This window comes from Crocuta crocuta, unplaced genomic scaffold (assembly GCF_008692635.1).
Source record: "Crocuta crocuta isolate KB4526 unplaced genomic scaffold, BGI_CrCroc_1.0 scaffold3, whole genome shotgun sequence".
NCBI classification, from domain to species: domain Eukaryota; kingdom Metazoa; phylum Chordata; class Mammalia; order Carnivora; family Hyaenidae; genus Crocuta; species Crocuta crocuta.
The window spans coordinates 1,970,285-1,983,609 of NW_027529934.1; positions in this window are offsets into that span (position 1 = coordinate 1,970,285).

Genomic DNA, 13,325 nt, shown 5'->3' on the forward strand with positions numbered 1-13,325 from the left:
GCCTGAAGCTAGTTTGAAATAAATGTCATTAAAGTCATGCACTTTATCTCTATACAAATAGAGAATATTTAAATTAATACTACACTTAATACTTATCAGGTTTCCCTTGGCAACTATGCAGGAATGGTTGAAAGAAAGGAAGAGGAAAAAAGTAACATCATTTTGGCAGCTTCAAGAAGTTACCATGGAGAGGATAGATGAAACAAAAAGGAAGACAATATTATCACCACCAAAAACAGAATAACATCATGCAGTGTGGAAGCACTCAGTACTACAAACCACAAAATTTCAGAAGCATCACTGAAAGAGAAGACAGCCCAACTGTGAATGAAGACAGTGCAGCAGCCTGGCAATCTTCAGGAAAAAGAGTGGTTGAGTTCTACCTCCATCATCCTCCTGAGGTATGTCAGAGAGTGAGAGAGTGCAGGCAGGGGGAGAGGAGCAAAGAGAGAGAGAATCTTAAGCTGGCTCCATGCTCAGCATGAAGCCTGACATGGGACTTGATACCATAACCCTGGGATCATGACCTAAGCCGAAATCAAGAGTCAGACATTCAACTGACTGAGCCACCCAGTCACCCTGAGGCATGTCATTTTTATCACAGACTATAACAACCATGTGTCTGTTTGCTTACCACTGCATACTCAGTGCCTGGAACAAGACAAACATTCAGTCAGTGAATCATGGATAACCATATTGATGGCACATCACAAAACAGTGTTAAAAATTATGACAAATTTTTTCAAGTGGCAAATGCAGAGATGTATCAACTGCATTTTGAATAGTTACTGTTGTGGGGCACCTGGGTGGCTCAGTTGGTTAGGCATCCGACTTTGGCTCAGGTAATGATCTCATGGTCAGTGAGTTCGAGCCCCGCATTGAGTTCTGTGCTGACAGCTCAGAGCCTGGAGCCTGCTTCAGATTCTGTCTCTCCCTCTGTCTCCCTCTGCCCCTCCCCCACTTGCACTCTGTCTCTCTCTCTCAAAAAAAAAAGAAAGAATGAAAGAAAGAAAGAAAAGAAAAGAAAGAAAAGAAGAGAAGAGAAAAGAAAAGGAAAGAAAAGAAAAGAAAAGTTACTGTTGTAATAAGTCACTACCTGAGGGCTATAGAAAGTAGGACTAGAGGGGTGCCTGGTTGGCTCAGTCTGTTCATCTGAATTCAGCTCAGGTCATGATCTCACCATTCATGAATTTGAGCCCCACACTGGGCTTTGTGCTGACAGCTCAGAGCCTGGATACTGCTTCAGATTCTGTGTCTCCCTCTCTCTCTCTGCCCACCCCCAACTCTCACTCTTTCTCTCTCTCTCTCAAAAATAAACATTAAAAAAATTAAAATAAAAAAGAAAGTAGGACCAGAGAGAGCTATTTACTTCAAGAACAAAGAAGCACTGATGCAGACTACTACCTTGATTCTCAATAAGCAAAAAGTGAGAATTTTGTTCAACATTATTTACTTAAGGAAAAGTTGTATTTCTCCCTCTCAACTAATCTATTTGGAAGCTTTTGTTTTGTTGCTGTTCAAAGAATCTTCTGTTGGGATGATGTAGTGGAAAAAATAGATATGTAATGGATACTTATAGGGGTGTATCACAAGTGAAAAGAACAGAAGAAATGATTTAAGAAAAACTTTATAAACCATCTCCTATTTGGTGTAACCAGATAATGCTAAAACCTTAAGAGTCTAATAAGTAGCATTTGGAAATGTGATGGTTCTTTTTAACCATAAAAGCCTGCCTGGGCTTTAGACTTTTACTTTTTAAGTCTTACATTAAGATTTTTTAAGAGAAGCTCTTATCAAATTAACACATATCAAGAACAACTATAAAGCTAGATAAAACACAAAAACAAAAAGCCAGTCATTTGAAGATACTGAAGAGCAGCCAAACAGCCACACCAAGAAAGTCAAAATCCTAGAGGAGAGGAGAACAAACTGGAATATATCAGATATACTCCACAAACTTTTCCTCTCAGGGAATTTGCCATTTTCTAACTAAGAGATAAGGGCAAAGCATAAAGGAGTGGCCAAGAGCTTTTAGCAATCTCATGAGGATGGGAAGACAAAAATTAAGATTCAAAAGAAGTATGGCATCCAGGATTACAGAGAGAAGAGAATCACAGAGAAATTAGTATAGCATTCCACAAGGATTTTGCCTCAAGGAAATTTTTGAATCCTAAGACTTTGAGGGAATGGGGTAAGAAGAAAGACCATTGATAGTAAAAAAACAAAACAAAACAAAGCAAAAAAACAAAAAAACCCCAAAAAACCATACACACGCACACGTGCACATGCGCACACACACACACACACCTCAAACTTGTTAAGGTGTCCAAAGGATACACAGAGATTTAGGCAGTCTTATGAAACTAAGGAGACAAAAATAGAAGTTCAGAGCCTGAAATGGAAAAGGAATTCTGGACAATATGGCAGTTTTCAAGTAAAGATTTCTGAATAACTGTACCCTAGGTTAAAGGCTACAACAGTAATATATCATCCATCACAAAACCTTAAACCCAGCTTCAAACCATCCCAAAGACTGATAGGAATCAATGTAATCTATCTCTACTTATATAAGGGCAAGAAGAAAATTTTAAAAACGTAATTTTCTTTGGAGGAAGATAATATCATCCAGTGCCTCTAAAAGTTTCATATACAATGTCCACCATTAAATTTAAAAAATGTACTGCACCAAATGATTAAAAAGCAAAATAAAAACACCACAGTAGAAATAGATATTCAGATGACTCATTTTGGAAGTTATCATTTTAATAAGTTAAAATAACTTGGTTAATATATTCAAGAATATCAAGGGAATGATGCAGAAAATAAGTAAATATAGAAAATTTTATTAGAGACTTGAAGATATATAAAAATAAAATAAAAATAAAATTTAAGAAATAAAGTACTAAGTATATAGGATTGATGACAAATTAGACACAAGACAAAAAATGATCAGTGAACTAGAAAATAGATCAGAATATGGGGCGCCTGGGTGGCTTAGTCGGTTAAGCGTCCGACTTTCGCTTAGGTCATGATCTCGCGGTTCGTGGGTTCGAGCCCCGCGTCGGGCTCTGTGCTGACTGCCAGCTCGGAGCCTGGAGCCTGTTTCAGTCTGTGACTCCCTCTCTCTCTGACCCTCCCCTGCTCACGCTGTCTCTCTCTCTCTCCTAGAAATAAATAAACATAAAAAAAAAAGAAAATAGATCAGAATAAATTATACAGATTGAAACAGGTAAAAAGAAAGGAAAATAAAGAGAATTATAAAATGGACTTGTAAGACATGGTAAAATAATCAAAATATGCAGTTTCAAGGAGAAGTGAAATTGTATTTTAAGAGACACTGAGAAATTTTCCAAAATTGTTGAAGGGCAATAGGCCACCAATTCAAAAAGCTCAAAAAATATCAAATAGAATATAAGTAAAGTAATATCTAGACATATCCGAATAAATTGTTAAAATTAAAGAAAAAGGAAGAAGCCTTAAAAGCGGAGGAAGAGGGAGAGACGCATAATTTTAAAGGAGTAATAATGAAAACTGACAGCTGACTCCTCAAAAGAAAATATAGAAGTCAGAAGACAATGGAATAAAATTTTCAATTTTTTTTTTTTACAAATAGTTTATTGTCAAATTAGTTTCCACATAACACTCAGTGCTCATCCCCACAAGTGTCCTCCTCCATGCCCATCCCCCCTCCCCCCCACATCCATCAGTCCTCAGTTTTTGTCAGCATTCAAGAGTCTCTCATGGTTTGCCTCTCTCCCTTTCCCCCACCATTTCCGCCCTTCTTCTCCCCCTTGTTCCTCCGTCAAGTTCCTCCTAATCCTCCTATATGTGCAAACATATGATATTTGTCCTTCTCTGCCTAACTTATTTCGCTCAGCATAACACCCTCAAGGTCCATCCATGTTGCTACACATGGCCAGATTTCATTGTTTCTCATTGCCATGTAGTATTCCATGGTATAGATAAACCACATCTTCTTGATCCATTCATCTGTTGATGGACACTTAGGCTCTTTCCATGTTTTAGCTATTGTGGAGAGTGCTGCTATGAACATTGGGGTACATGTGCTCCTATGCCTCAGCATTTCTGTATCCCTTGGGTAAATTCCTAGCAGTGCTATTGCTGGGTCATAGGGGAGTTCTATTGTTAGTTTCCTGAGGAAACTCCACACTGTTTTCCAGAGGGGCTGTACCAGTTTACATTCCCACCAACAGTGTAGGAGGGTGCCCATTTCTCCACATCCTCGCCAACATCTAGAGTTCTCTGATTTGCTCTAAAATTTTCAAATTTTAAGAGAGGAACACTAACCTAGAAAGTTATATCCAGTTAAAATATTCTTCAAAAGTGAAGGTGAAATAAAGACATTTTCAGACACACAAAAGCTCCTTAATAAACCCATGCTTATTATGTTTTCTTATTGTTTTCCTCCCTGCCCCATTTTACTCACTGAATTACCAGTTATTACAAAAGGATATAACTCAGAAACAACCAAATGGAAGAGATGCATAGAGCAAGGTTTATGGGAAGGGTGCAGAGCTTCCATGATGTCTGGGTGCTCCATTTTCCCCCATTTCCACAACCCAGAAGTTCATCAACTCTTGCTGTTCAAGAGTTTTTATAGCACTTAGTCTATAGCTGCCCTTCATTTCCCCTTTCTAGAGGTCAGTGGGTGGGTCTGAAAGTTCCAAAACTATAATCACTTGGTCTTTCTGGTGACCAGCTCCATCTCAAGGCTATCTGGGGACCCCACATGAAGTTGTCTCATTAGCATAAACTCAAGTGTCCTCAAAAGGATTTCTAATGAATTACAAAAGATTACCCTATCACTCAGGAATTTCCAAGGGTCTTAGGAACGCTGTGTCAGAAAACCTGAGACAAAGACCATATACATTTGTTATACCATACTAGCAATGCAGCTACCTCTTACCAGTATCAGATGAAGCTGTTACTTTAAACTATGAAGACCTTGTCCATAGGGAGAGCAATGTACCTCATGTCTCTCTCACATACACATTTCTCCAATTCCTTAACCAGAGCTGATATTCATATTCAGTTGGTACCACCAGTTAAGTTGTACTGGTTGTTTGTAACTGGAATCTATTTTTATTAGTTTAGCATCTGCTCTGATTGATTGGTGTCTATGCCTAAATAATAACTAGAGTCAGACCATTGTCTATAAGTCTATGGTAAGGAAAAGAGAAACCACTGCTTTTCGGGTAAGAAAGTATTTAATAAGAAGATTAAATGTCCAATGTTCATAGCAGCACTCTCCACAATAGCTAAAACATGGAAAGAGCCTAAGTGTCCATCAACAGATGAATGGATCAAGAAGATGTGGTTTATCTATACCATGGAATACTACATGGCAATGAGAAACAATGAAATCTGGCCATGTGTAGCAACATGGATGGACCTTGAGGGTGTTATGCTGAGCGAAATAAGTTAGGCAGAGAAGGACAAATATCATATGTTTGCACGTATAGGAGGATTAGGAGGAACTTGACGGAGGAACAAGGGGGAGAAGAAGGGGGGAAATGGTGGGGGAGAGGGAGAGAGGCAAACCATGAGAGATTCTTGAATGCTGACAAAAACTGAGGACTGATGGATGTGGGGGGGGGGATGGGCATGGAGGAGGACACTTGTGGGGATGAGCACTGAGTGTTATGTGGAAACTAATTTGACAACAAACTATTTGTAAAAATTAATTAATTAATTAATTAATTTAAAAAAAGATTAAATGTTTATAAAACTTTTGGAAGTGTAGAAGAGGGCAATGGATAGGAAAAGTCATCAGTTATATTTGGAAATCAGAAAGTTTCAGGAATGACATGAAACTGACACCAACCATCTCAACAGCCTGTTACACCAAAGCATGGTGCTCAGTAGAAAGCCTAGAAACCACTGCACAATCTCATACGTGATGTCGCTGAAGACCACATGCCTGCCTGCTAAGACTGAGCAATAATGATTTCTACTGTCTTCCACCTTCCACAATATAGCATGAATAACTCTTACTGGAAGAATCAAAACCCAAACCCTGATGACAAGGGAGTCTGGGAAATGCAATTTCCAAACTTCTGACCACTGTAGCATCAGACAATATCTAACACCTCTAGAAATCCCCTGAGAGCTAATTGCAAAATTAAAACAAGAAGAGGGGATTACAGTTTCTAATAATTTTAAGATTTTGCTATCTTATGTTGTACAAAAATATGGAGAGTAAGTGTAAAAATGAATTCTAAATGTGTTAGAGCAAGGAAGGAAGAGTATAATTTTAAATCTCACTGAATTTACTGATATTGGTATTGAAATAGACAGGATAGGCCAGGTTATGCTGAGGCAACAAACAACCTGAAAATCTCAGTAATATCAAAAGTACTTTGTTTAAAAAACAAGCACTACTTCTTCATACTGCATTCTACTATAGAGCACTAAGAAAAATTTACTCATTAAAGACACATACTGATAGAGGTCATCTTGACATATGAGTCCATGAATGCAGAAGCAGGAAAACGATATTATGATGAATCACATGTAGGTCTCAAAACTTCTGCTGAAAGGATATGTGTTACTTCAGCTCATAGTTCATTGGCAAAGCAAGTCGCAAAGTGTGCAGTGAAAACAGACACTATTTGGATTTGTCCCATGCAAACTTCCTTCCAAACTCCTAAATTATGTCCCTTAACATATGTCCCTTGTCCATAATTATGTCCCTTGACAGCACTAACAGTTTTACTGTCTTTGGTGCTAATTGGAAACACTACAGTTGAACTGAACTACCTTATATCAGAAGAGATAGGATCCTGGATTGGCAGAGAACAGGTAGATACACTTAACCATCTGAAGTAGCTTTGGGAAGGAAGAAGTTCCTAAGAGTCAGAGATATGACAGAATCTGGATGAGAGACTCTAAATCCACTTTTCTAATCAGCTGTATGGATTAGAAGCTCAGGCCTGATGCACTCATCCAAGTAACAGATGGATCCAAGAATTGTGGTCACCCATTTCCTCTCAATGCAGTGTTTCATCCGTCAGTGAATGTCAATGCATTTATTTCCTAGGGTTACTGTAACAAATTTCCATAAACTGTGTGGCTTAAAACAAGAGAAATCTATTGTCTTATAGTACTGGAGGCCAGAAATCCAAAATTAAGGTGCCAACATTTCTGGGAGGGACCTTCCTTGCCTCTTCCAGCTTCTGGTGGCTCCTAGCTGTCCTTGGTTTATAGACTTATTGTCCCAATCCCTGTCTCTGTCTTCACATTGTCTCCTTTGTGTCTCTGTGTCCAAATCTCTATCACCTTTCTAATATAAACATATCAGTCATCATATTTAGAACCTACTCTCCAAAACCAGACAAAGACCCTACTAAAAAGGAGAACTACAGACCAATTTTCCTGATTAACATGGATGCAAAAATTCTCAACATGATACTAGTCAACTGGATCCAAAAATATATTTAAAAATAATTTACCACAATCAAATGAGATTTATTCCTGGGATGCAGGGCTGGTTCAATACCTGCATATCAATTAATGTGATACATCACATTAATAAAACAAAGGATATAAGAACCATATGATCCTCTCAATAGATGCTGAAAAAGCATTTGACGAAAGATAGCATCCTTTCTTAATAAAAACCCTCAAGAAAGTAGGGATAGAAGGATCATACCTCAAAATCATAAAAGCCATATATGAAAGACCCACCGCTAATATCATTCTCAATGGGGAAAAACTGAGAGCGTTCTCCCTGAGGTCAGGACTATGACAAGGATGTCCACTCTCACCACTGTTATTCAACATAAGGTTGAAAGTCCTAACCTCAGCAATCAGAAAACACAAAGAAATAAAATGCATCTAAATCAGCAAGATGGAAGTCAAACTTTCACTTTTTGCAGATGACATGATGTTCTACATGGAAAACCCAAAAGACTTCACCAAAAAACAGTTAGAACTGATCTATGAATTCAGCAAAGTCGTAGGTATAAAATCAATGCACAGAAATTGATTGCATTTCTATACATCAATAATGAAGCAGCAGAAAGAGAAATCTTACTAAATGTAAGACAGGAAGACATCAAAATCCTAGAGGAGAAAACAGGCAACAACCTCTTTGACCTCAGCCACAGCAACGTCTTACTTGACATGTCTCTGAAGGCAAGGGAAACAAAAGCAAAAAAGAACTATTTGTACCTTATCAAGATAAAAATCTTCTGCACAGTGAAGGAAACAATCAGCAAAACTAAAAAACAACCAACAAGATGGGAGAAGATATTTGCAAATGACATATCAGATAAAGGGTTAGTATCCAAAACCTATAAAGAATTTATCAAAATCAATACCCAAAAAACAAATAATCTAGTGAAGAAATGGGCAAAAGACATGAATAGACACTTCTCCAAAGAAGACTTCCAGATAGCTAACAGACACATGAAAAAGTTCTCAGCATCACTCATCATCAGGGAAATACAAATCAAAACCATGATGAGATACCACCTCACACCTGTCAGAATAGTTAAAATTAACAACTTAGGCAACAACAGATGTTTGTGAGGAGGCAGAGAAAGAGGGACACTTTTGCACTGCTGGTAGGAATGCAAAGTGGTGCAGCCATTCTGGAGAACAGTATGGAAGTTCCTCAAAAAATTAAAAATAGGACTATCCTGCAACCCAACAATTATACTACTAGGTATTTATCCAAAGGATACAGGAGGGCTGCTTCAAAGGGCACAGACACCCCAGTGTTCACAGCAGCACTACTGACAATAGCCAAAGTATGGAAAGAGCCCAAATGTCCATCAACTGATGAATGGATAAAGATATGGTGTATATATATATACAATGGAATATCACTCAGCGATCAAAAAGAATGAAATCTTGCCATCTGCAACAACGTGGATGGAACTGGAGTGTATTATCCTAAGTGAAATCAGACAGTCAGAGAAAGACAAATATGACTTCACTCATATGTGGAACTTAAAATACAAAACAAATGAACATAAGGGAAGTAAACCAAAAATAGTATAAAAACAGAGAGAGATACAAACCATAAGAAACTCTTAAATACAGAGAACAAACTGAGAGGTGCTGGAGGGGTGCTGGATGCGGGGGGTGGCTAAATGGGTGAGGGGCATTAAGGAAGATACTTGTTAGGTTGAGCACTGGGTGTTATATGTAAGTGATGAATCAATAAATTCTATTCCTGAAATCATTATTACACTATATCACTATATGTCAACTAACTTGGATTCAAATTAAAAAAAAAAAAGGAAAAATGTGAATAGCAACTTCTATTAGCAACTTCTAATAGCAACTCTGGCCTATGGCCATTTGGAAGTAGTTTAGATTACTGAATGTCATTATAAAACTGAAGCTAGATTATATGATTTACAATATGATATATGGAAAATATGTCATGTAATTTTGGGGGCAGTTAGATTAATAATATATTTTACATATTAAGCTAAGGAAATAGTTAAGATATTATTATGCATGTTTCTCACTGAACTTATAAATTTTGTTTTATGAGGTAAAAATGATGGTGATAATGTATTTGTTGTTCTTAGTAAAGTACTTCTTTTAAAAAAATGTGATTCAACTTGACTTGAATAGGAACCTACTCAAAAATAGCTAATAAACTAAGAGTTACCTTTAAAAAAAAAGATTTAGAATCTACCCTAAATCCAAGATGATTTTCTCCCAAGATCCTTAACTAATCACTCTATGTCCAAAAAAGTTCACATTCTAAAGTTTGGGATGGACACATATTTAGGGGAGGGACACTATTCAACCCACTACAGGCAAATTCTTCACAAGTATATTAGCTACTCATGGGAATTAACCTAAGGGAGTAGAAGAGAGGTCATATACGTTCCTCCTCTATGGGCCAGAATGGGAATGTAGGTAGAGAAGACACTTTTTGTCTCCATTATCTATTGCTTCATAACAAACTGCCCATAAAACATATAGGCTTAAAACCATAACAAATTATTATTATTATTTTTCACAATGTATGGGTTGACTAGGTAGTTACTCTACTTCATGGGTGCCTCCTGGGTGCTGGGGTGCTAAAAGGTCCAAAATAGCAAGGGTCACATGGCTTTCAAGTTGGCACTGGCTATTAGCTGAGCTAAGGCTGTTTCCCAGGGACTTGATTCTCCTCCATGTGGCCTCTCCAAAAGATTAGTTTGGGCTACTTACAGCATGGCAGATGGCTACTCCAAGAGGGCAAAAGTGAGAGCTCTCAGGACTTCTTAAACTTTAGGACTGGAACTGATGTAATTGTTACATGCAGCTCAGAGTCAAGATGAAGACATATATAGAGCATAATTACTAGCATGGTTCATTAGGGTCAATGAAAATTTCAGTCTACTATACTTGCCTTCCATCCCACAACTGTGGTTGGATGGGTAAATGGGGTCAAAGCTGTCAAAGAACTCTGAGGCTTTGGTGTTGTACAGAGGCATCTAGGATGATGGAAGTTATTAGAAAGAGAAGACAGGAGCCAAAATCTTCAAGAATGAGGAGAGTAACCTTAAGATATGAAGACATCAGCAATGAAGATAGTCAGATAGTATCAATTCCAAAGAAAGAAGGGTTGTTACATAAGAATGGAAAAGTGAAGGTCTAGAACATGGATGGCATTAACATAATGTTGATTGCTCCAGAGCCTCTTCTTATAGGAATGTGAGAAGCAGCAGCCTCCATTCAAGTAATCTTTCCAAACATTATAAGCAATATTACATGTCTTTGCTGCAAAAGGAAGCAAAATACTTTAACAAGATTTCAGAGAAAACATTGATCAGAATCCGTCCAAGGACTTAAGAATGCTTCTTTAAGTAATTGTCACATAAGCATGATAGTATGGCTCTCAGAGTGGTTAAAGAGTCTGATTTAAGGAAGCAAAACTTGGAAAAGGCAACCTTAATACACCAGTAATTGTACTTGGCTTCACTGAATAGTACTTAAGAAAATAATTAGGGGCGCCTGAGTGGCTCAATTAGGGGCGCCTGAGTGGCTCAATTGGTTAAGCGTCTGACTTTGGCTCAGGTCATGATCTCACAGTTCATGAATCCAAGTCCCATGTCAATCTCTGTGCTGACAACTCAGAGCCTGGAGCCTACTACAGATTCTGTATCTTCCTCTCTCTCTCTCTCTGCCCCTCCCCTACTCATGCTCTGTCTCTCTCAAAAAATAAATAAATGTTAAGAGATTTTTAAAAAGAAAATAAGTAACTCCAAGCAAATGATATATAAAACAAAAAAAGAGAAAACTCCATAAAGTAGGTGATTAACTTACAAAAAAGAAACATTAAAAAAATTGGTTTCTTTCTCCTACATACTCAGAGTATAATATAAAAACTTTTTTATATTGTCAAAAATGAAAGGTAATGTGAAGATCAAAATATGAACTTTTCCTATTAAACTTATCATTTAAACTTACCAAAACTTTACCAATTAAATGTATTTCCCAAAACTGCATGGCTCTTGTCAGCCAAAAAAAAAAAAAAAAGAAAAAAAAATGGAGAAGAAGACACTTTTTTCTGGTAGGCTGGCTGAACCTCAAAGATAGTGCTGAGCAGGGTCAGGCTATGCATGCTAAGAAAATCAGAAAGAAAAAAGGCAACCTTTAAATACCTGCAAGATGGAGGTGATCCCATTTATGAGCTGATAAAGTGCTTTCCTCTATAGCTGGGTGTCAGAATTGAAAATGCCCACAGAAAGGGTATCTGATTCTGAAAATGCCCACAGAGAGGGTATCTCTAGGTGAGAGCCAGGTTTCAGTTAAGGCAAGACTTGAAGGCGAGTTTCCAGTCGTTGTCTGAGAATTTTTGGAGTTTGTTTAATCTGTGATTAGAAGTTCCTAGAAATGCAGTAAAATGATTTGGAAAGAGGTGAGAAGTAAAGTTTAAGACTGGGCCAAGGCCAAGAAACTTAGGTGTTGATTAATAAAAACAGGTATGAGCAACAAGGTGCATTTAATCCTTACAGTGTCTTTGAGGATAACGAGCACCTGGCTCACCTTGCAGGCTCATCTCCCCACCCCCATCTAGGCCACCACGTAGCAGCTTTAGGCACACCTCACTCAACTTAAACTGTCACTCCCTAGCAGCTCCCATTTCTCTTCACTAGGTTTCTATTCTCCCTGATGACCACACTCCCTGCTCTTCAGAAAAAGATATTTTGGACATATAACCTATAGTTTTTATATTCTAGATTGCTTTTCTCTAAACATTAATCAGACATTCCACATGGTGCTTAAAATGCCCTTATAAGAATTTCTCTGCAGATCCAGGATAATTGGCAGAGAAGTCACTGACGGTGGTAGACTATAGATAACTTGAGTCTGGATGTTGTAGGAGTCCTTTGCAGAATTTCCTTTGCTATTTGAAATGTAAATGTATTCTATCTATAAAGGCAAATTCAATTTCAATACAAAAATAGAATTATTTTCTAGGTGCAAAGTTACCATCTCTTTGATACCCCCTACTGTGGTATCCTGTTAGCCACAGAAATATATCAAAACCTGGAAGCAATCAGCAAAGATTTAGGTTTCTAGAAGAATGCCTTTCAAAACCTGGCTCATTCTTCTTTTAAAAAAATTCTTACTTAACTCTGGGTTATAAAATGGTTTTTTTGTGTATGCGTATGAAAAATCTTGCAAAAGTGTTTCAATCAAAAGTCAGAAGCTTGTTAAACCTTTTTTTCCTTGAGTCTTCATGTACAGTACATTAAAATGCATAAGAACAGGCAACAGATGAAGCTTTGTTCTTGAACAACCCCCTGGATGTCTGCAGACTTGATACTTAAAATTACCTTAATTCAAGGTTGGAGACACTTTCTTCGTGTTTCAAAGTCCTTCCATATCAGCCTCTTACCAACATGTCTTAAGATGATATGATGACAAATGAGATAGAAACCAAGGAGGGGTGGGCTAATTAGAATTTCAAAGCAATTTCTCTTTCTAAAGAGCCTAAACATTTTTAATAACATATTATTTTAAGATAAATTATTAGGGTCTCATAAATTCTTGACATTGGCCAAGAAAGTTATTCTCCAAAAATTTGGGAGAAAATTCAGAAAATTATCTGACATCATGTAAAATGTACTATTATTTTAGGGACACCTGGATGACTCAGTCAGTTGAACATCTGACTTCGGCTCAAGTCATGATCTCGTTGGTTGGAGCTCTGCGTCAGGCTCTGTGCTGACAGCTCAGAGCCTAAAGCCTGCTTCAAATTCTATGTCTCCCTCTCTCTCTCTGCCCCTCCCCTGCTTGTGTTCTATCTCCCTCTTTCCCTCTCTCAAAAATACATAAACATTTTA